The sequence below is a fragment of the Pelobates fuscus genome, chromosome 5 (assembly GCF_036172605.1).
Source record: "Pelobates fuscus isolate aPelFus1 chromosome 5, aPelFus1.pri, whole genome shotgun sequence".
NCBI lineage: Eukaryota > Metazoa > Chordata > Amphibia > Anura > Pelobatidae > Pelobates > Pelobates fuscus.
The window spans coordinates 341993258-342018828 of NC_086321.1; the positions used below are offsets into that span (position 1 = coordinate 341993258).

Genomic DNA, 25571 nt, shown 5'->3' on the forward strand with positions numbered 1-25571 from the left:
CATCCCTATACATACACAGAAACAGAACATGCTTCACTTACACACAGAGAAACACACAATGCATCCATTACACACACACACACACAATGCAACCCTTACACACAAAGACAATGCATCATTTGCACACATACACAGAAACATACAATGCAAACCCTTAGACACACATGCAAACACACACAATGTTTTTCTTACACACAGAAACACAATGCATCTCTTACACTCAATGCACACACATACAGACACACACCTTGCATCCCTTATGCATACAAACACAGATTCACACAATGCATCCCTCACACACAACCAGAAACACATAATACATCCCTTATACACAAATACACACTGCTTCCACTACACACAAACACACTGCATCACCTGCACAAACTGGTATCCCTATACACTACATATCATAAGCACACATATGAGATAACACATACCACATCCCCTACACACTCCACTCCCTGTGAGCGAGCTCATGGGTGGGTGGAACATATAAGTGGACTTATGAGTGGGCCTTATGGGCATACTCACCGTCAGGCACTGGGGCCCAGACCTTGAGCTGTGTAAGAGGCCCCCCAAAAATGGAGCTGCTTCCAATTCTCCCAGAACGTTGAATTTTGTGACCACAGTTGCAAACAGCCTCCAGAGGTCCTGTTCTACACCAGACCAGTGGAGCCAAACTGCAGCCCATCATCATCCTCATCTAATTGTAAGTAGGCAATCTAGTATATTATTAGTGACACTAATCTATAATTTACCTCACATTAAAGGGACACTATAGCTTAATGAAGTGGTTCTGGTGTCTATAGCTGGTCCCTGCAGGCTTTTTAATGTAAACACACACTGTGTGCAGCACTGGCGTTAGTTCATATGGCAGATCATATGGGTGGGGAATTGTGATGTCACATGGGGGGGGAGCGGCAAATTTATATTTTGTCTAGGGCGGCAAAAATCCTTGCACCGGCTCTGATCCTGGGCAGGTGCACCAGTCTACTGGTGACCCACAGGAGGGGAGTGCACTGATTGCACTGCACTCTCCTCCTGCCCAGACCCGTCTTGACCACAGTGCAAGTGCCCTCTGCCCCTAATTTACAGTGGCTCACACTCACAACAAGCAGTGCCTAGAGCCCTTTGCAGAGACGGAAACAAAGAGGTTCTGCGGCAGCTGGCCGTCCTGCAAGCATTACATTAAACAGCTGTTCCCCATGCAGCCACAGGTGGCGTTGTGCTGGGAGACTGTGATTACTCTTCACTTCCTCCCAGCCTACAGAGCAGCGCATGGGGGAGAGAGGAGGAGGCATGATTTAATCTTGAATAAATCCTCTAAGCAAACCTTTATAAATTTGGGGGGATCAGCTCTGTTTCCACAGTTTATTGGTGTTTACTCTCATCTTTGTATTAATATTGAGGGATGTCTAAGAAGTAACATCAGTGTGTGTCAGCAGGGCCAGCCGTTAGGGTGGGCAAGCTGTGCGGTCACGCAGGGTGCCATGACAACAGAGGCGCCCGGCGGCCAACACAGCTCACAAGTTGGGTACACCAGCATATTTAATTTAAACGATTCGGACCAGCAGTAGGTGCAGTCAGATCAAATCCTCTCCATCGTGGTTCCGGCGCTCAGTTAGTGAGTCAGAGCACAGGCTCAGAGATTCTCAGCCTGTGCTCTGACAACATTGAAAGTCAGAGCCGTGAAGGAGCGGGTATGGCAAAGAGCTACTGATTAGCATAACATCAATATCCGTTATAAAACCAGAAAAAGGTGGGCATGGATGGTGAACTGATTTGGTGTCGCAATGGGCCACTTGACTGGTTTTGCCCCCCAGGCCTAAGGCTGCCAGCCCTCCCCTGGTGCCAATTGTATGCATCTAAAGCGGATTGCTATAGTTTGCCAATTATATGCTTCTAAAGCGGATTTCCACGGTGTGCCAATTGTATGCATCTAAAGCGGATTTCCACGGTGTGCCAATTGTATGCATCTAAAGCGGATTGCTATAGTTTGCCAATTGTATGCCTCTAAAGCGGTTTGCCATGGTGTGCCAATTGTATGCCTCTGAAGCGGATTGCCATGGTGTTCACTTTTTAAAATACGCATTAAAAGCAAGTGGGTCCCGAAAAATTACCATTTTGAAAAGTGGGTCTCGGCGCATAAAAGTTTGGGAAGCCCTGGTCTAGTGTATTTTTGTTTCAAAAAAGAGTTTGCACTTTAGTGTCACTACAAATACAGACAATCTAGCTTTCTACTTTGGGGGAAAAATAAAATGAAAATAAATGCAGGGTATCTAGTGAAACAGGGTTGCTTTAGTTATACTGTAACTTTAAATAGTATGTGTCTTTAACTACACGGCACACTCCCTGAATTGAAACCTGATAGCTGTTATATGTCGTCTTTGTATTCGTGTTTGTTTAGTTGTGTTATGACAATGGTCCCACGTTGGACCGCATTCTACAAATAACTTTTAAATTGGGATATTTTATATTTTATTCTGACTGCAGACCCTTTTGAAATAGATTTTTTTTTTCCAAGCTACTATGTAAATAGATCAAGCTAAGACAGGCAACAAAATGTATTCTGCTACACACTTTTTGTGGCTTTCTGGAAAATGTGTAATAAAAGGGATTCATAAACGGACTGCTATACAGTGGGTTATATGCTTTGTTATGGAATTCTGTGTTCTAGAACCTCGTTTTTAGGTTTTAGTTTTTCCATGGGCAATATACTGTAGGTTGTGGTTGAGTACTAATCTAATTAAAGGAGAACATTATGCTGTAGGTACCAGTATTACTGACATTTGTTTGCTGTTCTTAGAGTACGATTTACTTGGTAGGGAGCATTTTAAAAGGATATATATATATATATAATCACTTATTCAACATGGCTATCTGGAGCCTTTGTTTTAAATCAGCAGAGTTATTGTGTGATATTGAACCATATGGTTTCCCAGGAGTGGTATATTACTTTTATTTAATTTAGGAAAGAAACCCAGATTCATTTTTAACCATATCCTTCTTCGATAGGCAATATAGGGCCTTGCAATATCATACTTTAAGGTTTTTTTATACTGATCTGTCACCTTTTCTGGAAACGAAGCACGACTGTGGCTTGCTGCATAATAAAACCAGCATGATTTAACCAGCACAAGGTGATCGCCCACACTTACTATATGGTATATTTATTTTACATTTTCATCCAGATTTGCAGAGATCACAAAACTGATATATTTTCGTAAGTTAATATATAGATGTCTTTCATTGTTTTACCACTAATTCAGAGTATTAAAACATAGGTTTATACGCATGCCTAATCCAGTTAGGCATTATAATCTGAGCGTTCTCTTTTAGAATACAGTTGCTCAAAATATCTCACATGCCATCCTACTCAAATAATGATTGGAAAATGACTTGAACTCTATGACTTGCTAGGACCTACAAACTCAGGGTTATAGTCACTCAACTGAATTGTCAGGAGTTCATAAAATAATTGCAAATTATAGGCCAGATTTTCCCCTAGTCTGTCTTTCTTTAAACAATCCCTAAAGACATTATTGTTCAGGGAAGCCTACCACTCAACCAATGATTTCCACTTACACAATAAATACCCTCATCTGTATTAAACATCGTTCGCACCATTGCAGTCCCTACCTCCTGTTTCACCTCCTGTCCATCCAGATTGCAATCCCCCATGAGAATAGGGCATCGTTTGTCAAAATTTGTATTGTCTGTTAGTTATATTGTACTGTAATGTTGTTGTATTAAAAAACAAAACAACAAAAAAAACTTGTTGTACCCATAGACAGTGCTGCAATGTGATGGCACTTTATTTATAAAGTGTGTGTTTTTATGTATGTGTGTGTGTATATGTGTATTTATATATATATACATATATATCTTATGCCAAAATCACAGAGTATCGCAGTATGCAATGATACCCTTATAATATAATATTGGAACATCAGTTGTTTTTAGTGTTAAACGCTATCAGATTGATCAGTATTGCTTCAGACCAGAAGAAGAGAGGAAACTCCTTAAAAGCTTGTCTTTGAAATATTATGTTAGTCCAATGAAAAAGGTATCGTTGCATACTGCGATACTCTGGTATTTTGGCATCTTGTTTACTGGACTAATACGGCTAATTCGTCTACACTATATATACTATGCAAACACACACTGATCAGCCACAACATTAAAACCACCTGCCTAATATCATGTATCATATGATATCAATATCATGGTGCTCGTGCTGCCAAAACAGTTTTGATGGGTCGATGCATGGACACCACAAGAACTGAACATGTCCTGTCACTCCTGTGGTATCTGGCCCCTAAATATTAGCAGCATATACAGGGCTAACTGGCAACCTGTTCCCTAGACTACCGCTCTTTACAATTGACATATGTTTGCTAATGTGATATTTATCTTTTTAAAGGACACTAGTAACCCAACCACCCATTTCCATGAAGTGGCCTGGGTGCAGTGGTCCTATCCACTTTAACCCTGCAATGTACAACATTGCATTTTTTTAATTAATTTTTTTAATGTTTACGTTGCAGGGTTAAATTCGCCTCCAGTGACTGTCTTCCTGACAGCCACTAGAGGCACTTCTGCAGCACTGAGAGTGTACAAGTTGGTCCTGTGATTCGGTAGCCCCAATAGGAAAACATTTAATCAAAGCTTTACTATGGGGATGCTTGGATGCTCGTGGCCCATGTGCATCTGGTCCCCAAAGCTTCTTTATGAGGAGCATTGAAATGGACCATCGTAGAGGAAACCATTCCTCCTTGGTGACTTTGCAGTTGGATGAGAAGTAAACTGCCCCAAAAGAGTTTCGGTACAGGAGAAAAGTTAAGTAAAAAACTTAATTTTATTGGAAAAGGGGTAATTCTATAACTAGGGACAGGGACACTCTAAAGTCATACAGGTTTGTATTCCTAACGCTTTAGTGTTAGTTTAAACATTCATCCATGTGAAAAATACATCATGTAGGTTAGTGATAATTTGCCTGTAATATTACTATATGCATTGTATCTGGTTATCCTGGGAAAGTGTCGCCAACAGAACGCTACCCTCTTGTACTATTTCACCATATTTCACTCTCCAAGTTGAGAATCATGAGAAATATATTTCAGTTTCAGCTTGGGAAATGTTTGTCGACTTCCTCTGCAGTCACAAAGTGCAATTACATCCTTTTGAAATGTTTCTATTTTTCCTCCTTGAATGGCTTCTACACAAATGCTGACTCTATAATGCAGTATTGAAGGGATAGTGGGAACTAAACCAGAGGCTGTTGTTTCAAGGTCGTCTAATGGCCACGACTACTTAAACAGAATGTTCCTTTCTAGTTTAATCTATGTGGGCAGCAATCTGCACTAATTACACTGAGTGGGAGAGGTCTGAGATGATTGACTTTTACCAATACATAATTTAGGCATCCACTCTACAGGCATTTGTTTTTCTTTAATTTGTTTCAGTGTTTTGCAGTTATGAATAATTGAAGGTCTACAAGATCAGGTTACTGAGATTCAATGAAGGGTTGTGCCTTTTTCTCCCCGATGACCATCTCACATATTGCTTAAATGGGTCTTTAGAATTCAGTAGAGGTAGAAGAACGGTGATGGATATTCTGCAATAATGCATCTATTCAATACATTAAGCTTCAGTATAATTAAATAATGCATAGTCTGCTTGATTTATGCAGTCTTCAGATATATTGTAAGTGTTAAATTATAGAAGATAAGTATTGCTTATTTATTGACTATATAAAAATATCTATACAAGTGTTTTGAACTGTGGTTCTCCAGTTGTCATTGAACACAAACTTTTTCAATTCTACCTATGCCATAGGTCAGGGGTAGGCAACCTTCTGCACTCCAGATGTTGTGGACTACATCTCCCATAATTCTCTTACAGCTATAATGTATTCCAGAACATCTGGTGTGCCGAAGGTTGCCTACCCTTGCCATAGATAACAAAGGGAGTTTTAGACAAATCATTGGGTCCATAGTATGACACCCCTGGTCTATGTTCTTGCTAATGACAAATCAATGTCCTTTTATTCACACTCTGAGAAAATTTTACTATATTTTTATTTTATATAACTATAGGAAATACATTGTTTCACACTGATACATAGAAGCAATATGTTTAAATCGAATGGTTGGATTGGCCATGCGAGCATAAAGCCTTCCGGACCTTCCACCCCAACAGACAAAATGCTGTTTCTGGTGATCTAACCTTGTTTGTTCATTCAAGTCTCCTAGTGTCTGCTTTGCTGTGTTGTATCGAATTGGGGATAGAAATGTATTCTAATGGAGTGCGTTTTCACGTGTTAGTAAGTCTGGGAGACATTTTTTGCCATGAGAGGCAACATCTAAAATTATTTTCCCCCGAAGCACCCCCTTGGAAGTGTCCCATAGTAACATTGGGTCGTTGGCATGAATCAGGTTCTTCATTAAATCAACTAGTTAATGGGCGAGTTTGAATAGAGGGATTATTAGCGAAGTATGACAGAAATTGCCAATGTGGAGTATAAAGTTGGGAAGTACGATGTTGCAGTGTTAGTTATGAGGGTTACTCTTGTTGTACTTGTAGTGAGCTGAAATGGAGGTGTGACTCCACTAGGCTTTTAGAGATGTGGCTGAGTTCTTTGCTGCAGCGGGGTGATGTGTGGTTGGCAGACGGACAAATAAATAAGGATTTCTTCTGGTTTGATAGGTTTGTTGATAGCCCAAACATTCCAAGAAAGCAATTTATAGGAAGACTTTGCAGAAGTTGTAGGTGCGTTCGAGGAGACCATTTTATCCAACTCCCTGCTTCGGGGTTGTCTCCAGGAGCTTTTTGATATTTCAGGATCGGACTCTGCCCTTTCCTGCATGAGCAAGCTGCAAGTCCTGAGGAACATTGAGTTCAGTAAAGCCATAGTCGGTAGAAATGCAGTTACCATAGACACTGGCGTACATACCGCAGTTGCAGGGGTCGCAGCTGCGACTGGGGCCGGCCATCCAGGTATGTACGCCAGTTTGCCAGCCTCTTCTCCTGGGGGGCCCAGGAGCTGGCCACCTCAGGGCCTCCCGAGGCTGGCAGTGCTGTCACCGGGCGCGTGCGAGGGGGAATTCTCCCCTGAGCGCTCTCTGCCCAGCTCCCTCACGCGCACCGCACTGATGCCGGAGCCGGAATATGACATCATTCCGGCTCCGGCATCAGTAAGCGGTACACGAGGGAGCTGGGCAGAGAGCGCTCAGGGGAGAATGCTCCCTCGCCGCCTGCAGGACAGGCCGGCCGGGCAGAACCACTGGACCCCAGGGAATCCCCTCAGCACTCCCAAAGGTAGGGAGGCTGAGGGATTAAATTTAAAATATATAGATATATATTAGTGTGTGTGTGTATATGTGTGTCAGTGTGTGTTAATTTTTGTGTGTCAGTGTCTGTTATTAAGTGTGTGTCTGCTAGTGAGGGTCAATGTGTGTTTGTTAGTGTGTGTGTGTCAGTGAGTGTGTTACTGTGTGTGTCTGTTACTGAGCATGTTAGTTTGTGTGTGTGTGTTAGTGAGTGTGTGTTTGTCAGTGAGAGTGTTTGTATGTCTGTCACTGAGTGTGTGTCTGTCAGTAAATGTGTGTGTCTGTTAGCTAGTGTGTATGTGTCTGTTCGTGTGTGTGTGTGTGTGTGGTTAAAACCCCTTCAGCACTTACCTTTCTCCAGCGCCAGGCTCCCTTGGCGCTGGGGATCTTTTCGCCCCGATCTGCCTCTCAGCTCCGCATGCGCGCGCATTCAAACCGCCCATAGCTTTCATATGGACGCTCAGCGTCTTCTCACTGTGATTTTCACAGTGAGAATCTCGGAAGCGCCTCTAGCGGCTGTTAGTGAGACAGCTACTAGAGGCGAGATTAACCCTCAGTGAAACATAGCAGCTGCAGGGTTAAAACTAGAAGGACCTGGCACCCAGACCACTTCATTGAGCTCAAGTGATCTGAGTGCCTATAGTGGTCCTTTAAGTGTATGTATCTGCATGCAGTGGTGGTATATACCGCATGTGTTGCGGCCCCGGCCCGAGCAGAGTAAGCGCGGGGGGCCCACGGATGAATTTTCGCACCGGGGCCCCATGGATCGTGTGTACGCCACTGACATAGAGTAGTTTGTTGTTGTTTGTTTTACCAGGTATCATGGCACTTGTCATCTACAATGAAATTACTATTAGTACAGGTTAAATTCATGTTATAAAACTGAAAATAAATAAATGCTGGTGAGCAATTTCTTTGGCTAAATCTCCCCACTGGAAAGTCTGACATCAGAAAGCATCATGAATGCCCAGAATAACTTGGCAAAATAATCTGTTTTCTTTTTCATTCAGTTAAAGAAGTGTAATAAATGTTTTAATATTATTTTAAAGGGCGCTTCAAGTACCATAAACACAGCACGGTTCTAGTGCCCTCCCAGGTTAAGTAGTCAAACGATGATAATCTGACAACTTACCTGGCACTGTATGAAGCCTAGTGGTGCAGGCAGAGCTGAATTACCTATTAGGCAACCAAGGATGTGGACCCCTGTCTGGGTCTGGACACACCCTCAGCCCTCTCATACAGCTGTCTACCTCCTACACACACAGAACACTGAGTCAGCATACACACACAACATTCACAGAAACAGAGACAAGGGCTCTTGGAGGGAGCCCCAATCTGGCACCCTGCGTAGGGCCCTGCGCAACCTTAATACGGCTCTCGGTGCAGGGAGACACTCATTGGCAGAGAGTGCTTAGTTGATGCACTCATCTAAGTCAATGAGCTGACCCTGCACAGGAAGACTTGGCTCACTGGAGCTAACGGAATCTCCTCTGAGGTTCCAGAAGAGGAGGTGTTGGGTGCCCGGTGCAGCCCGCGTAAATTATTTGACTATTTAACCTGGTAGGATACCAGGACACTCCTGGCACCATAACCACTAAAGCAGCTTCTAGTGCTTGTAACATTTTTAATGTTTCTTATAAATGGAAAATCTACATTTCTCAAATTATGCATAGAGTGGTTTTCACTTCTCTGTGTCTACAACGAAAGAGCTGTAATGCGCTACATATACTAAGTAATTATTGATACATTTAGATCTGCATTTTGGTAATACACATTTTCTGACGCAACGAAAGAATGTCCTATTTATAATTAGTGTTTTTTATTAGCTTTCTTGACTCCTACTTAATTATAGTCCTTTAACTACCTTGTAATTTGTGATCACAATGCCTTATCTACCTTGACTGCTTTGACCTTCAAATATGTTCCAGAAGAAAGTTTTACTTTACAAGTATTTGCTCACGCGAATACCACACTCTCACACCGAACATGCAGCTTCCCCCCAAACATGTTGCTGGTACGCAAACGGTTTGTTGTTCTTAACATTATGCTACATCTTGAATTACTAAATAACTAAAAAAGGTTTACTCCTGCCATACCTATGTTATATTATGTTAACTATGACGGCGTTTGTTAATGCTGTTGTGGCAATACATTACAGGTATCAATGTACTTATTATTATTTTTATTATTTATTTATTATTTATATAGCGCCATCAGATTCCGTAGCGCTGTACAATGGGTGGACTAACAGACATGTAATTGTAACCAGACAACTGGACTGGTGCAGGAACAGAGAGGTGGAGGGCCCTGCTCAATGAACTTACATTGTAGAAAAGAATATGTCCCAGCATTGATGCAAAACACAACTTTTACTAAACTGATCTTCCGAGCCAGAACTTCAGCTCTGGAATACGCCTACTTAAAACATACTATCCTCCGATAACACTTTACAGCAATCCTTACATTTTCCTTCCGCCAGTGGGTCCATAAGTAAAACACAGTGAAGGACTTGTTTCAAGGGGGATGTGTTTTATACCAAAAGAAGTTAAGGTTTAAGCAACCATGCAGGGCAGTTATGTACCGAACTCAATATGGTATGAAACGTTTATTTTCTAAGGAGGCTCTAAATAGCCATACAGGGGAGTGATTGTGTGCTGTGTGGGCTTTGCCCAACATAGGTAAAAGCTAGCAATGAGCCGTTCGGCTCCTCCGTCTCCACAGAAAAGGGCTGACCTGTAAAGAATTTTTTTTTCTTCTCTCTCAAGCAATTCCTGTTTGTGAATGCACTTTACTGTGTTTGATTTGCCTGAATAGGACCAGTATAGGCATAAGAGCGATTGCCTCTTGAATCAGTACAGCTGCTATGTAAGATGAGTGGGGCAGGCTCTGAGAGATGATGCAGAGAGTGTATTGAAAAGCTGTCTTCAGCCCGTTCTAATACCTCACTGTTCACTGTTTCTCCTGCACAGTGGGGTCTTTGACGCAATAGAGAGACCTTCTTTTTTAGATTCTTCTCAAACCTGCCTGGTGGATTTAGGGATATTGGACCCCTTCTTCTCCCTCTGGGAATGTCCATGCAAGAAAGGGTTTTCTTTGTTATTTGTAAAACAAACATACAGGGACTGCTCATTTCCCTACGTCCGTGATTGTTTGCTGTCAAAATGCAACAGAAATGAACGAAAAGTTTTTTACTTTTTTTTTTTTTTTTTTTTTTATCCCCTCATTTCCCACTGCTGGACTTGCCTGTTTCTGGAATCATTCAATGCGAGAGTGTTACTTTATCGAGTAGTTTACAAGAACAAGCACTGATGGTAAAAAAAATTTAAGAAAAATACTACAGCTAAAATCTGCTCTTTTGTGGGTTTTTTTTCCCTGTGTTTTTATTTATATATCATTATTTTTGCTTCATCCAGAAGAATGCCCTTTACGTTGAAGATGTCTTTCAAATTCTTGTCTTTTAAACAACTGGGGAAGCTTTCTAACGTTTTTTTTAGCCCGGAAGAGACTTTGCTTTTTGACATAAATCTGGAGTGTTTTTTTGTGTTAAATCTGGAATTCTGATAGACATTGTTCACATATATATTTTTTTTCTTTCTATATCAGATTTCAATATGATGTTATGTTGCTGTCATTCCCAAAAAGAATTTGGAGTATTATAAGGTAAGAAAAAAAAATGCACTTTGTGTTATGTGTTATATCTTTTTTAATTTGTGTGTGTAAGAAATTATTTTATCCATTTGTTTAAAAAAAAAAAAAAAAATATCTAGAAACAGATTACAAAAGTAATAGATTAAAATAGTTAATTTTTATTAACAATATAAAAAACAAGAATGCCATGATTGACAATAATAGAATGTTTCTTGATAGATCTATAATCACGCCTCACATATTTTATGGTGAACATTTGCTTGCATAAAGAAATGACAGTTTCCATGTAATTGCTTAGTAAATGGGACTTTATCGAGAATATAAGAATTTGCTAAATTCTTGAACTTGATCATTTTGTCATAACATTTGCAATTTCTTGGTCAATTTTGTGCTTTTCTCAGGTCATTGAATAACCAAACTCTGTTATTGGTGGCGTTCTGTCATGTGCTTTATATATATATATATATATATATATATATATATATATATATATATATATATATATATATATATATATATATACACTGTTGCGTGCATATGTCACATGTCAAGCATGTGCTTTCCTCCTTACTACACTATTAGGGGTTTATTCACTAAACAGTTGACAACCAACTTGCAAAATTCAGCCAAAATCCTAGTTGTTGGGGGTCAAAACAATCTAATAAATTAGCCTTTTTTCCCGCCATCATATCACTTTCCTCTCAATCATGGGTACATTTCAGTCATTGCCAGTGTATACATGCAGCATTTTTTTTGTTATCATATACTTGTTAGTTTAATTCAGACATGTGCCCCCAAAACGAAGTCTGGCTGTGGGTATTGCAGCGGCTTTACACGTACAGAGAATCCACCAGCATTTGTCAGATTTGAATTTGGGAATGTTAAATCCCTTCTCCCATTTGCAGTAGAAGCCAAGAGGAAGAACTCTAGCTGTGTAATAATTGTCCTTGACCATTTGATGAATGCAAGCTGGCTGCAGATAATGAGACTTGCAGTCCAATAACAGCAGTACCTGTCTGCTTAAGAATCGTAAGCTCAACTCTATATTCCCAGATTGCTAAAAACTGCTCATGATGCCAGGAGGCATGCACATAGTGCAGGCTGACAGTGTGTAAAACTCTCATATGGCCAGAGGAAGTCTATTAATTAATCACAATGGCTCCTGTGGGACCTCACATCTGATTAGTTGATTCATTCTGGCAGAATGTAAACTCAAAATACTTTGGGCAGTACTGCTCACGTAACTTCTGGCAGGATGTAAACGTGAAGTCTAAATCTTCCTGGGCAGCAATATTCAATAACGTAGTGTACCCAGTAGCTTATGAACACCTAACAGGGCAACATCTTTTCATGTACCCCCTTGACAGCATTCTAAAGTCTGCAAATTCTTAATACTCCAGGCAACATCATTCATGTATATTCTGGCAAAATGCAAATTTGAAATATTCAGGGCAGCTCCATTCATGTACCACCTACCATTATGTAAACCCTGAATACTGCCAACAGTACTATCCATTATTTACCTCCTTGAAGCATGTGCTGTTTATAATTGTCAGAAAACATGATCACGGTGGCAGAACTAGCTGGCTACCCCTGCTTTAAAGGTGCTGGTCCTTCTTCGCTGAATAGGACATATTTGCAATTTAGCAGAGCATTCGGCAACTTCATTACCTGTGAACATGACCCAAAGACAAGTCTCTATTCATATTTCAGCACGCCAGATTCTGTCACGTGACACAAGGCGAGAAACGCGATGGGCTGAAAGACTTTGTTATTGTCACAATAGAAGAGCTTTTCAAAAGTTTGCGTGGTTTCTATGTGTTTAAAATGACTGAAGAGGAAATAATCTGACAGGTCTGCTTTATCTCCATTCATTACCGTGCTAGATAAGTCTGGTACCTGTTTGTCAAGCTAAAAAGCTTTCTTGGAAGCCGGGTGCAGCTAGGCATGGCTACTTCTACAAAAAGATCTTTCAGTAATATTTCAAATATGCAAAAAATGTCAGCAGGTTTTAAATATTGTTAAAACAGACCAGCGTTAATATTTAATTTCTTTTGTTTTTTTATTTGTATGTGTTCATTAAAAACTGTTGCAATATGAAATAATAACACTTTGGAGAAGTGGGTGTGTATATAGAAACATAGAAACATAGAATGTGACGGCAGATAAGAACCATTCGGCCCATCTAGTCTGCCCAATTTTCTAAATACTTTCATTAGTCCCTGGCCTTATCTTATAGTTAGGATAGCCTTATGCCTATCCCATGCATGCTTAAACTCCTTTACTGTGTTAACCTCTACCACTTCAGCTGGAAGGCTATTCCATGCATCCACTACCCTCTCAGTAAAGTAATACTTCCTGATATTATTTTTAAACCATTGCCCCTCTAATTTAAGACTATGTCCTCTTGTTGTGGTAGTTTTTCTTCTTTTAAATATAGTCCCCTCCTTTACTGTGTTGATTTGCTTTATGTATTTAAATGTTTCTATCATATCCCCCCCATATATGGTTTCTATCCCAGGTTTTTACACACATTCTTTTATATGACATGCTTTAATATTTGATGTATTGCTGTAAATCATTAAGGACCTATAACATTTGATGTCGCTCTTAAAGTCGGGTCCTGCGTGCTCTGCTATACATATTGACCATTAGTATCTCTGGAGCTTTGCCAGTGCTAAGTGAGTGGGGCATTCAATCATATCGTTCGATCTTTAAGGGACAGGTTATTATGACATACATAATAAATTCTGTCATTTGTCCCTAACTGCTTAACAAACCATGTCTCATCGTATATCCGACTGTAAGTTCTGTAAATTAGAAGATAAATGAAAGCAATCAGAGGAAATATCTAGTTATCTAGTCATATATCTACAGTATTGCATATAAGCATTGCAACGTAGGCCTTCTGACGAAGGAGAACAATCGGGCGTACGGTATATCATGGAACACTAGGATAGGGTCAAAACGCCTGTGCTCCTCTTATGTTTCTGCTCTCTACAGCTTGGTTTTAATTTACATTCTGAACAATAGCAATGCATGATTGTGGAGAAAAAGGGATGATGTGATGTTAGTGATTTGGAAATTGAGAGGTGTTCTTGTGTATGACATCACAAAAGCCGATGATGTCATAGCGAATTGACCACCTTAAAGGATGGAACACTATTCGAAAACTTTCAGACATCTTTTTTTTAAATCTCAAATCTCCGCTCTGTTTCTCACAAGTGGGGATTAATATTTGGAGGTTTTGATAGACGTTGCTATTGAAGGAATACCGTTTTTTAAATTTCCTCTTTGCATAGCTTCTACTGGCAAAAAAACCCTTATTGATTAACATTTAACGTCAGGTGATTACATGTCCGTTACAGTCGTATAGAAAGTCACGCTGTGATTAATTTGTATGTAGAGTCAACTTTGTGCCATAGTTTCCTTGACTTAAAGAAAGTTCTCACGTCAGATTGCCTGATCTACCAGAGCTACATTGAAGGGAGTAAAGCACTGATTGACACGTCTCTGATTACAATATAGGTGGAGGCAGCTTTATTAACTATCAAATACCGTCTTGCTTTTTTTTTTTTTTTACTCCGCACGATTTTGTGAACATTGATGAACAATTTCCAAATGATCCCGACATTTTTTTTCACATGGTTGGGTCTGCAAAATAAGTTTCTCCCAAGGGTCTACAACACAGTTTTGAAAGTGTCAGTACTCAATAATGGTCCGTTGAGTTATTTTTCTGCATTCATATGGTAAAATATATTTTACCTACATGCAAGAACCTGTATGATCATTGCGGTAAAAATGTAGCCCCTTGATGTGTGTTGCCAATTATTGCTTTTAAATGTTATTTCTTTTTTACTAAAACCATCAAAATTGTGAACCTGTTTTGATTTAACCGTTTGGTAGGATGACTCCGTAACCTCGTTGAGGTCAGTGCCATGTTGTGTAGTACTGGACATTACCATCATTTGAACAGCTACCTGTACTCCCACTAGGCCACATTTATATCAATACTGCAATTTTCGCTCTCTTAAGGTACACAGTTACATGACTACCACTAACAGCCAGCTCAGAGGCTTTCTGGAAGATTGCTATATTGTTACATTGTGGCCTGGGTCTAGATTCTAGAATGTACTCCTCTAGAGCAGGGGTACCCACAAGGTAGATCCCCAGACGTTGATGAACTACAACTCCCTTGATACTTTGCATACTGTTAGAATGTCTTTACAATGACGAAACATCATGGAAGCTGTAGTTTTTAAACATCTGGGGATCTACCTTTTGGTCACCCCATAGTTTTTAAACATCTGGGGATCTACCTTTTGGGGCCCCCCAGGACAAGAGGCTGGCAAGGTATTTGCCAGGGCGATTGGGGAACAGATTTTTTGCCGCCGCCCCCGAAAGTGCCGCCCAAGGCAAATGCCTTGTCAGCCTCGCGGTAAATACACCGTTGATTGGGGCAATGTTTGAAAAGCCGGATGCTAGAGGAAGTTCTGGTTTAAAAAGGGTGTTAGTTTAATTCACATTGCTATTTACCTCCTGCATTTATCGACTTGTACAGGACCAAGGAATAATGTGTTGTTATTACGTTGGAGCATCATTCAAACTGAAAACTCCACTTCCCTATTTGTCAAAGAGGAAAATACTGGAATATTGTCGGCACAACGTCGCTGCTTGTGGAATTACATATTTAAGTTCTTAGATTTTCTATAAGCATTCAACACCTGAGCACCTTGAGTAATTTAAAAAGAAAATTTAAGAATACTGCTTCATTTCACTAATGTAGACTTCAGTGTGCAAGTGGACACAAAAGCCAGTTAAATCTTCTCACTCTTACACTTCTGCTTGGTTAATTAAACACTACAGCAGAGTCGTCCCGTAACCCGAGGTCCTTATTCTGCCGTGTTACGTGCTCAGCCTCTTGGTTGTTGCAGGCAGTCTCCAGTGATACAGGAAGTGGCTGAATTATTTCAGCCAGTCAAGTCTGTCTTTACATACACTGCGCATGCAAGCAGATTGCAGCGCTGTCTGACGGATGTTTGTGAAATCACTTGTGACGGTGTTACTCATACAAAAAGAGGTTGTGGACTACATCTTCCCTAATGCTTTGCCAGCATTACGACTGTAAGAGCCTTATGGCAGATGTAGTCTCCAGCATCTAGATAGCCAACAGTTTGCCAACCCCTGTTCAACTATGCAGAGACAAACTCTGCATACAGTACAGCAGCGTCCATACCGAGCACTTTGCCTTTTACAATGCAGATGTGCAAATTAAGTTCTCTACCTTCATTTTCTTACTGTGCATCGTTTATATCCAATTTACTCTGTGCATAGGCTGGTGCTCCTCCATTTACCCGGGTCTGACGTAATTTTGGCAGACCGACATGCTGCCAGGGGTAGGATGGTATATTAATAGTCAAACCCCGGCCTCCAATTAGCAAAGAGTGATTATAAAAGTCATCTTTCTATGTCTGTTAAATGTGTATTATGTATTAATTAATTAATATTCTAGTATTTGACTGTTAAGACCCCAAAACTGCATTCAGTTCTGTCCACTGCTCCTGTAGAATACAAAGAGTGATGGTGGTTTAATAGACAACTGTTTGTATTTATGATTTTACTAGTAAAAAAAAATCACTTTTTCCACAGTGTGGCTACCTTTGCTGTATTGGACATATTTCTGTGTATTATGGATATTGTATTGTATTTTTCTCTTCTGTTATGCACTCCATACCTACACACGGGGTGGCCTTGAATTCTTGTTTAGTGTTACACAGGCATGGTAAAACATTCACCACCTCCTCACCTTTCTGTGTTATGCCTATGACAATAAAAAAAAAAAAAAGGATTGGAGGACTATATTCCCCCGGGTTATGACTGTCCCCATTGAATTTGGTACTTCCGCAGCGCTTCACAGTTCTAGAATGGGGATATTTGACAGCAAGTAATTGACATACAGAATATTAACAGAGACAAGAGGTATAGAAGGCCCTGCTCAAACTAGCTTACAATCAATGAAAAATGTACCTTAAAACATTAAGTAACTATAAAACATTGAAAAGAACCTAGAACTTGCTTTTACTTTTTATTTTCCTTTGTCTTCTTTAAAATTTATATAAAAAATTAAGCAAACTACATTGTAATTCCGTTCCGACAAGGCACATCCAGGGCAAACAGTGCAAATGAAGAGGAAAAATGCAAACATTTTGTTTCATTTCTCCTCTGTCTGCTTTTCTCTATGCTTTCTGTCAGGTATAGAGTACAGCGTTTATAACAATGATTGACAGGACGCTAAGATAGAGACTCCCGGATGCAGGATAAATTGGTGTGAATCTCAAAATTTTATTATGTTTTCATGCCTCACAAATACATATTTTTTATTTTATTTTTATAATCCAGGGATAAGTAAACATCATATTTAAAATCCTGGGAAGTGACCGTTCATTTCTAGTTACAACTTGACTGCCCTCTCAGATCAAAGTGATGCCCCTATTTCACTAGCATTTCCAGAGTCTCCAGGGCAGGCCCATGTTGTTATAGGTTTGTTTACTAAACTAATATAAAGGGGCACAAAAGTCACCAAAACAGCTTTAGCATAATGAAGCAGTTTTGGTGTATAGATCATGCCTCTGTAGTCTCGCTGGTCAGTTCTCTGTCATTTAAGAGTTAAATCACTTTGTTTATGCAACTCTAGTCACACCTCCCTGCATGTGACTTGCACAGACTTCCTAAACACTTCCTGTAGAGAGACATCTAATGTTCATACTTCCTTTATTTCAAATTCTGTTTAATTTAGAATTTCTTATCTGCTGCGCTGCTAATAGCTTGCTAGACCTTTCAGCAGCCTCCAGTATGTCATTAAAGTTCAATTTACAGAGTAATGCATAAAATACTACTAAAGTAAGTTAACACGTGATTGAAAATGAAACTTTTTATTCATGCTGTCTGTGTCAGTCACAGCCAGGGAAGCTGGGGCTGCATAAACAGAAACAAACGTGATTTATGCATGCCAAGCTCATTTAGCTTGACCCTCAATACCTCTGTTCCTGTGTGTCCAACTTGTCTGGTTACAAATACGTGTCTATTAATCCACCCATTTTACAGAGCTGCAGAATTTGTTGGCGCTTTACAAATAATAATAATAAATGGCAGAAAATTGAGCAGTGAGTCTTTAGAGGCATAATCTATACACAAAAATGGCGTCATTAAGCTAAAGTTGTTTTGGTGACTATAGTGCCCAATTAAATTGTTTAGCGGACTCTTTTTCTATACTTTACATTACTCTTTCCATATTCCTTGAGATTGTGTTAGATTTTGTTGGTAGTATACAAATGGTTAGTTTTTAGTTTGAGACCTTTTAGCAATTGTTTTCTCCTGTTTTGTATTTACAAATGGTTATAATAATAATAATTAACAAAATCATCATGCATACATAGTTTTATATACAGGATCATGTGTAACATTGCCACATCTAGCTCTGACTTAGTGGAAATCCATTTATTGACTAAAAGAGACGCCAAGTACCATAACCACTACAGCCTGCGATTGGTCTCATCTTCAGGTATAGCTAAAGCAGAAGTTCCAACACAATGATTTTGTCAATTTAAATGGGATTCATTGACTGAGAGCGGCAGTTGAAGTTGACATATCTAATGCAGAAGTTTGTTTACAGGGTAACAAGTTGCACATACTCAATTTCTTTAAGTGATAAATCAAGACTGACGGGTTTAATTACATGCTGTACCACTAATTAGAATTGAGTTCAAGGATAGTGAACCTATGGTTATCCAGCTGTTGTGGAGGAGTACATCTCCCACCCAAATAATAAAATACAGCAGGAATTAAAGTGTGCCTTTCATCAATTTATACAAGGTTTGAATTAAGAAGATACTTGCAACTTGCACAAAAAAAAAAAAATAAAATAACTCTTAGTTTTGGTGAATCCTTGTGATTTGCATATTAAGTGTTCAATTCAAATGGAAAATAATTACTGTTTTTTTTTTGTTTTTTTTTTTTTTTAATAAACAAAAAAATCTCTCAAAATAGAAAGAGTGCCAGACATACATTTACATTTTAACAAACACGAACAGATTAGGGACAAAAATAAAATATTTTTTTTTCACAAGACTTTGATAAGTTTCCCCATTTAGTCATCAGACTTTGCTATACAAGTATTTATTTGCAGTGATATGTTTTCACCTTCCTGTTCTCAGTACATGATGAAGATTTTGGTCTTTGATTTTTTTTTTCCAGTAATTTGGTTTCTTTATTCTTAAAGGGACACTACAGTCACCAGAAAAACTACAGCTTATTGTATTTGTTCTGGTGAGTATAATCATTCCCTGCAGGCATTTCCATGTAAACACTGCCTTTTAAGAGAAAAGGCAGTGTTTATATTGCCCCTAGATGGCCACTGGAGGTGCTTCCTGTGGAACAGCACAGCCGTTCAGCATGGAAACGCTGAACCTTCCCTCAGAGAGGAATTGATTCAATACATTTCTATGAGGAGGTGCTGATTGGCCAAGCCGGCGTTTGGCCCCACCCCATCCCACCTCCTTGCCGATTTCAGCCAATCCAATGCTTTCCCTTTTGGAAAGCATTGGATTTTCTGAAATCCTAGATTCTGATGATGTCATCAAGGAGGCGGATCAACGCTGGGACCAGCGCCGGCGGACCTGCGCGGTGCTGGAAATATCGTACACTTTATTACCTTTTAAGGGGATTAAGGGGTAGCAAGTCACCTAAATGGTGGTTTTAACACTATAGGGTCAGGAATACATGTTTGTGTTCCTGACCCTATAGTATTCCTTTAAATCAACACCCCAAGCAACATTGCCACTACACTCTGCTGATTTTGGTATGATGTCAGGTGTGCCCTGCTGGCCTCCCACAGTGATTTTATAAGTTATCAGGGTCCCCTATTTGCCCACACTGCTTCCAGCTTCTCCTGCCAGGTATCTTAACTGTGCAAAGACGTTCCATTACAGGACCACACTCAATAAGCTTGTTTTAGCAGGGACCTCAGCACCCTCTGTTCCTGTGCATCCGTCTCGTCTTGTTGCAAATACTTGTCTGTTAGTCCATCTATTGTACAGCACTATGGAATTTGTTGGCAGTTTTTTAAATAATAATGATAATAATTATCTGACAGCATCCAGCTGACACTTTCAGCCAATGCGAGTGGCCCTGAATGGCTCTGGTTAGCTTAATGAAGTTAGCCTGATTCTCCTGCAAGGGTTAACTGGAAGTAGGGCTGTGGCTGCGGATGCCCATGGGACCAAGGTCAGTGGCGGATCCAGGGGGGGGGGGCAACGGGGCAATTGCCCCCCCCCGAGATTCTCCCCCGCCGGCTAATGCAGGGCTGGCATTGCCCAAGTGCCAGCCCTGCAATGTGCCTGCGGACTGGAGGGGAGATCAGAGATCTCCCTCCCCGGTCCGCAGCCACGGTGCTGGCAGCCGGCAGGGGAGGGAGAGAGGACCCGGGAGCTCAGTCTGCAGCTCCTTCGGGTCCTCCTCTCGCGAGATTTGGAGCGTTGCCGCGGTAACCACGGCAACGCTCCAAATTTCGCGAGAGTGAACTCTAACCCTGTAACTGGGCTAGAGTTCATCTCACCACCACTGGGACCACCAGGGAATCCCCCCCGGACCACCAGGGACTAAGAAATGTCCCCCCTCCTCCCAGTAAAGGTAAGAAGGAAGGGGGGACGTGGATATATTATTTTGAATTAAATTACAAAAAAAAAAAGCCTCCCTACCCTCCTTACCCCCATACACACACTGCCCCCATGCACACACTACACACACTGCCCCCATACACACACTGCCCCCATACACACACTACACACACTGCCCCCATACACACACTACACACAATGCCCCAGAAACACTGCCCCCATACACACACTACACACACTACCCCCATACACACACTGCCCCCATACACACACTACACACACTGCCCCCATACACACACTACACACAATGCCCCAGAAACACTGCCCCCATACACACACTACACACACTACCCCCATACACACACTGCCCCAGAAACACTGCCCCCCATACACACACTACACACACTGCCCCCATACACACACTACACACACTGCCCCATACACACACTACACACACTACCCCCATACACACACTGCCCCCATGCACACACTACACACACTGCCCCCATACACACACTGCACACACTACACACACTGCCCCCATACACACACTACACACAATGCCCCAGAAACACTGCCCCCATACACACACTACACACACTACCCCCATACACACACTGCCCCAGAAACACTGCCCCCCATACACACACTACACACACTGCCCCATACACACACTACACACACTACCCCCATACACACACTGCCCCAGAAACACTGCCCCCCATACACACACTACACACACTGCCCCCATACACACACTGCCCCCATACACACACTACACACACTGCCCCCATACACACACTACACACAATGCCCCAGAAACACTGCCCCATACACACACTACACACACTACCCCCATACACACACTGCCCCAGAAACACTGCCCCCCATACACACACTACACACACTGCCCCATACACACACTACACACACTGCCCCCATACACACACTACACACACTACCCCCATACACACACTGCCCCCATACACACACTACACACAATGCCCCCAAAACACTGCCCCCCATACACACACTACACACACTGCCCCCATACACACACTACACACAATGCCCCAGAAACACTGCCCCCCATACACACACTACCCCCATACACACACTACCCCAGAAACACTGCTCCCATACACACACTACCCCCATACACACACTACACACACTGCCCCATACACACACTACACACACTGCCCCCATACACACACTACACACACTGCCCCCATACACACACTACACACAATGCCCCAGAAACACTGCCCCCCATACACACACTACACACACTACCCCCATACACACACTGCCCCAGAAACACTGCCCCCATACACACACTACACACACTGCCCCCATACACACACTACACACAATGCCCCCAAAACAATGCCCCCCATACACACACTACACACACACTACCCCATACACACACTGCCCCCATACACACACTACACACACTGCCCCATACACACACTGCCCCCATACACACTACACACACTGCCCCCATACACACACTGCCCCCATACACACACTGCCCCCATACACACACTGCCCCCATACACACACTACACACAATGCCCCAGAAACACTGCCCCCCATACACACACTACCCCCATACACACACTACCCCAGAAACACTGCCCCCATACACACACTACACACACTACCCCCATACACACACTACTCACACTGCCCCAGAAACACTGCCCCATACACACACTACACACACTGCCCCCCATACACACACTACACACACTACCCCCATACACACACTGCCCCACAAACACTGCCCCTATGCACACACTGCCCCACAAACACTGCCCCCATACACACACTGCACACACTGCCCCACAGACGCTGCCCCATACACACACTGCACACACTGCCCCACAAACACTGCCCCCCATACACACACTACACACACTACACACACTGCCCCACAAACACTGCCCTCATACACACACTACACACACTGCCCCACAAACACTGCCCCCATACACACACTGCCCCCATACACACACTACACACACTGCCCCAGAAACACTGTCCCCCATTCACACACTACACACACTACCCCCATACACACACTACACACACTGCCCCACAAACACTGCCCCATACACACACTGCACACACTGCCCCCATAAACACACTGCCCCCTATACACACACTACACACACTGCCCCCCTACACACACTGCCCCACAAACACTGCCCCATACATACACTACACACACTGCCCCATACACACACTACACACACTGCCCCATGCACACACTACACACACTGCCCCACAAACACTTCCCCCCATAAACACACTACACACACTACACCCATACACACACTACACACACTGCCCCACAAACACTGCCCTCATACACACACTACACACACTGCCCCACAAACACTGCCCCCATACACACACTGCCCCCATACACACACTACACACACTGCCCCAGAAACACTGTCCCCCATTCACACACTACACACACTACCCCCATACACACACTACACACACTGCCCCACAAACACTGCCCCCATACACACACTGCACACACTGCCCCCATAAACACAGTGCCCCCTATACACACACTACACACACTGCCCCCCTACACACACTACACACACTGCCCCACAAACACTGCCCCCATACACACACTACACACACTGCCCCATACACACACTACACACACTGCCCCACAAACACTGCCCCCATACACACACTGCACACACTGCCCCACAAACACTGCCCCCATACACACACTACACACACTGCCCCACATACACACACACACTGCAACTCTCACAAACACTGCCATCCTCACATACGCACTGCACACACCTACACACACACACTGCCCCACACATACACTGCTACCTAACACACACACACTGCAACCCTGACATACACTGCCGCCCTCACGCACTCGCACTTCACCACTCGCACACACACTGCACCTTTCACACACACTTCACCCCTAACACATACCACTGCTCCTATGCCCAATATCCCAGCAGACCCCAGGTAAGTTGTCAAACTGTTCTTAAATGGTTTGACTACTTACTCTGGGATGGGATCCTGGCACTACTGGCGCCATAACTACTACACTGATCTGTAGTTGTTATTGTGCCTGGATTATTTCTTTAAATAATCTACAAGTGCCCCTCCCGAGATCAGGTTCTGGATCCGCCACTGACCAAGGTTAAGCTGTCAAGCTGTTCTGAAAAGTTTAGAAAAATTACACTCCGAGGGCACCTAGGCACTCCTGGAACCATAACCACTGCATAAAGGTGGCTTCCCTGGGTTCAACTGACTGCTGGAGGTGCTGGCTGAAGCTGATGGGAGTCTGTGGCTGGTCCAGGCTCTTTGTCAGTTCTCCCACTCCTCTCTCTGCCTTTTTCTCTCCCTCCTTTCTTGGCACTCTGTAAACCAGGAGGAAGGGACCTGTTCTCCCTTCCTCCCAGCACCGTGACCGAACTGCCAATCTGACAGGGTTCTGGTCCGATCTACTGTTAAAGAGCTGTGTTGACCCCGATCAAAGATGCCCCAGGCTACCTGCACAGGTGGTAGTTCAACAACTGCCTTATTAAGAAATTGTCCTTCTTTCACAGCCTGTCTTGCTATCTATTTGATAGGGGTTCCTAGCTACTGTGCAATAGCTGACTCATTATTACAGTTAATTATTATATGTATGTCAGTACTACACTTGCTCTAAATTACATGTTGTCTGATAGACATGCAGGGTAGAATAAAGTAGATGCAAAGAGGCTTTGTCTAACTATTTCTATAGTGTGAGCAAAGAGTAAAAAAATGCTTTCATGTGGCTTAGCCTGTAACGAGCCATTTTAGATTTATAGATTGAATACTGAATTGTGTGAATATCTTTGAAGTGGGTTAGGTTTAATATTACAAAGAACCTGCTTGCTTCCTGAAATGCTTCTATTTAGACGAGGACATTTTTCGAGTGCCTTTTCTTTGGAACAGAATCGGATCTCGTGTAACGCTGAGAATCTTTGGATGACCGGATACTGTTAGACAACATTTCATTGCTACATGCCTAAAGCCGTCTGATTACACACTGTCTAGCTAGAGAAATGTACACTATGATTGCTTTGTTGCCAGAACAATTAAATGTATCTTTGTCAAGTGCCAGCAAAACAAATGGCAGGAGAACTAATATAAAGAAAGATCTAGCGAAATTCTTGATGATTGGGTATGTTACATACATTCGTCTTGATCTTCCTAGTGCCTTTTACATTCCTGATCACTTCCAACAGCTTCCTCTTCACCCTTTGCAACCATGGTCTATATCGGTGCCCCTCAACCCTCTCCTCAAGGCACACCTAACAGTCCGGGATTTAGGGACTGCCCGGGTGTGTCTAAAGCGTTTTTTTTTCTTTTTCTTTTTCTAAATACCTTAGACACACCCGGGCAATCCCTAAATCCTGGACTGTTAAATGTGCCGTGAGGAGCGGGTTGAGGAGCACTGGTCCATTTTTATGGTTCTCTTCTTTCTTTGGTGTCTCCTTTTTATGGAGTCCCCTCTTCTCTTCTTTCTTTGGTGTCTCCTTTTTATGGAGTCCCCTCTCTCAACAACTCCTTTCTGTTAATGTTCCCCACGGTTCTATTCCTGTTCCCTTTTGTTCACAATCTACATACCGTCTATGACGGGATGACTACTCATCTCCTAAAGCTCAGTTTCTCAAAAACAGAACTTCTTACATTTTCTCCACGCAAGCAATACTTCTCCACCTTCAGTCTCCCTCCAAGTCAACGATTATCTCCACCCCACAGGTTCAATACTTTAGAGTCCTATTGTGTTCGCTCTTTCACTGCCAGCAGGAAAATTTCCAAATCCTTCTGATTTTCATTTTAAAACCAGTTCATCTGTCAATTCCTAAAACCCAGTGCAGTT

At 42.1% G+C, this 25571-nt stretch overlaps 1 protein-coding gene across 3 annotated transcripts in view; it reads left to right on the plus strand.

The window, feature by feature from the left end:
• The window catches only part of CSGALNACT1 (chondroitin sulfate N-acetylgalactosaminyltransferase 1), a 369464-nt gene that overhangs the window by 124242 nt on the left and 219651 nt on the right, over positions 1-25571 (plus strand). For 2 of the 3 annotated variants that reach the window (XM_063455808.1, XM_063455810.1), the window contains one exon: positions 10935-10991. The gene's annotated coding sequence lies outside the window, so the exon portion shown is untranslated. Of the gene's footprint in view, positions 1-10586; positions 10643-10934; positions 10992-25571 lie in introns of those variants that run through there. The other variant, XM_063455809.1, reaches the window with a different exon arrangement.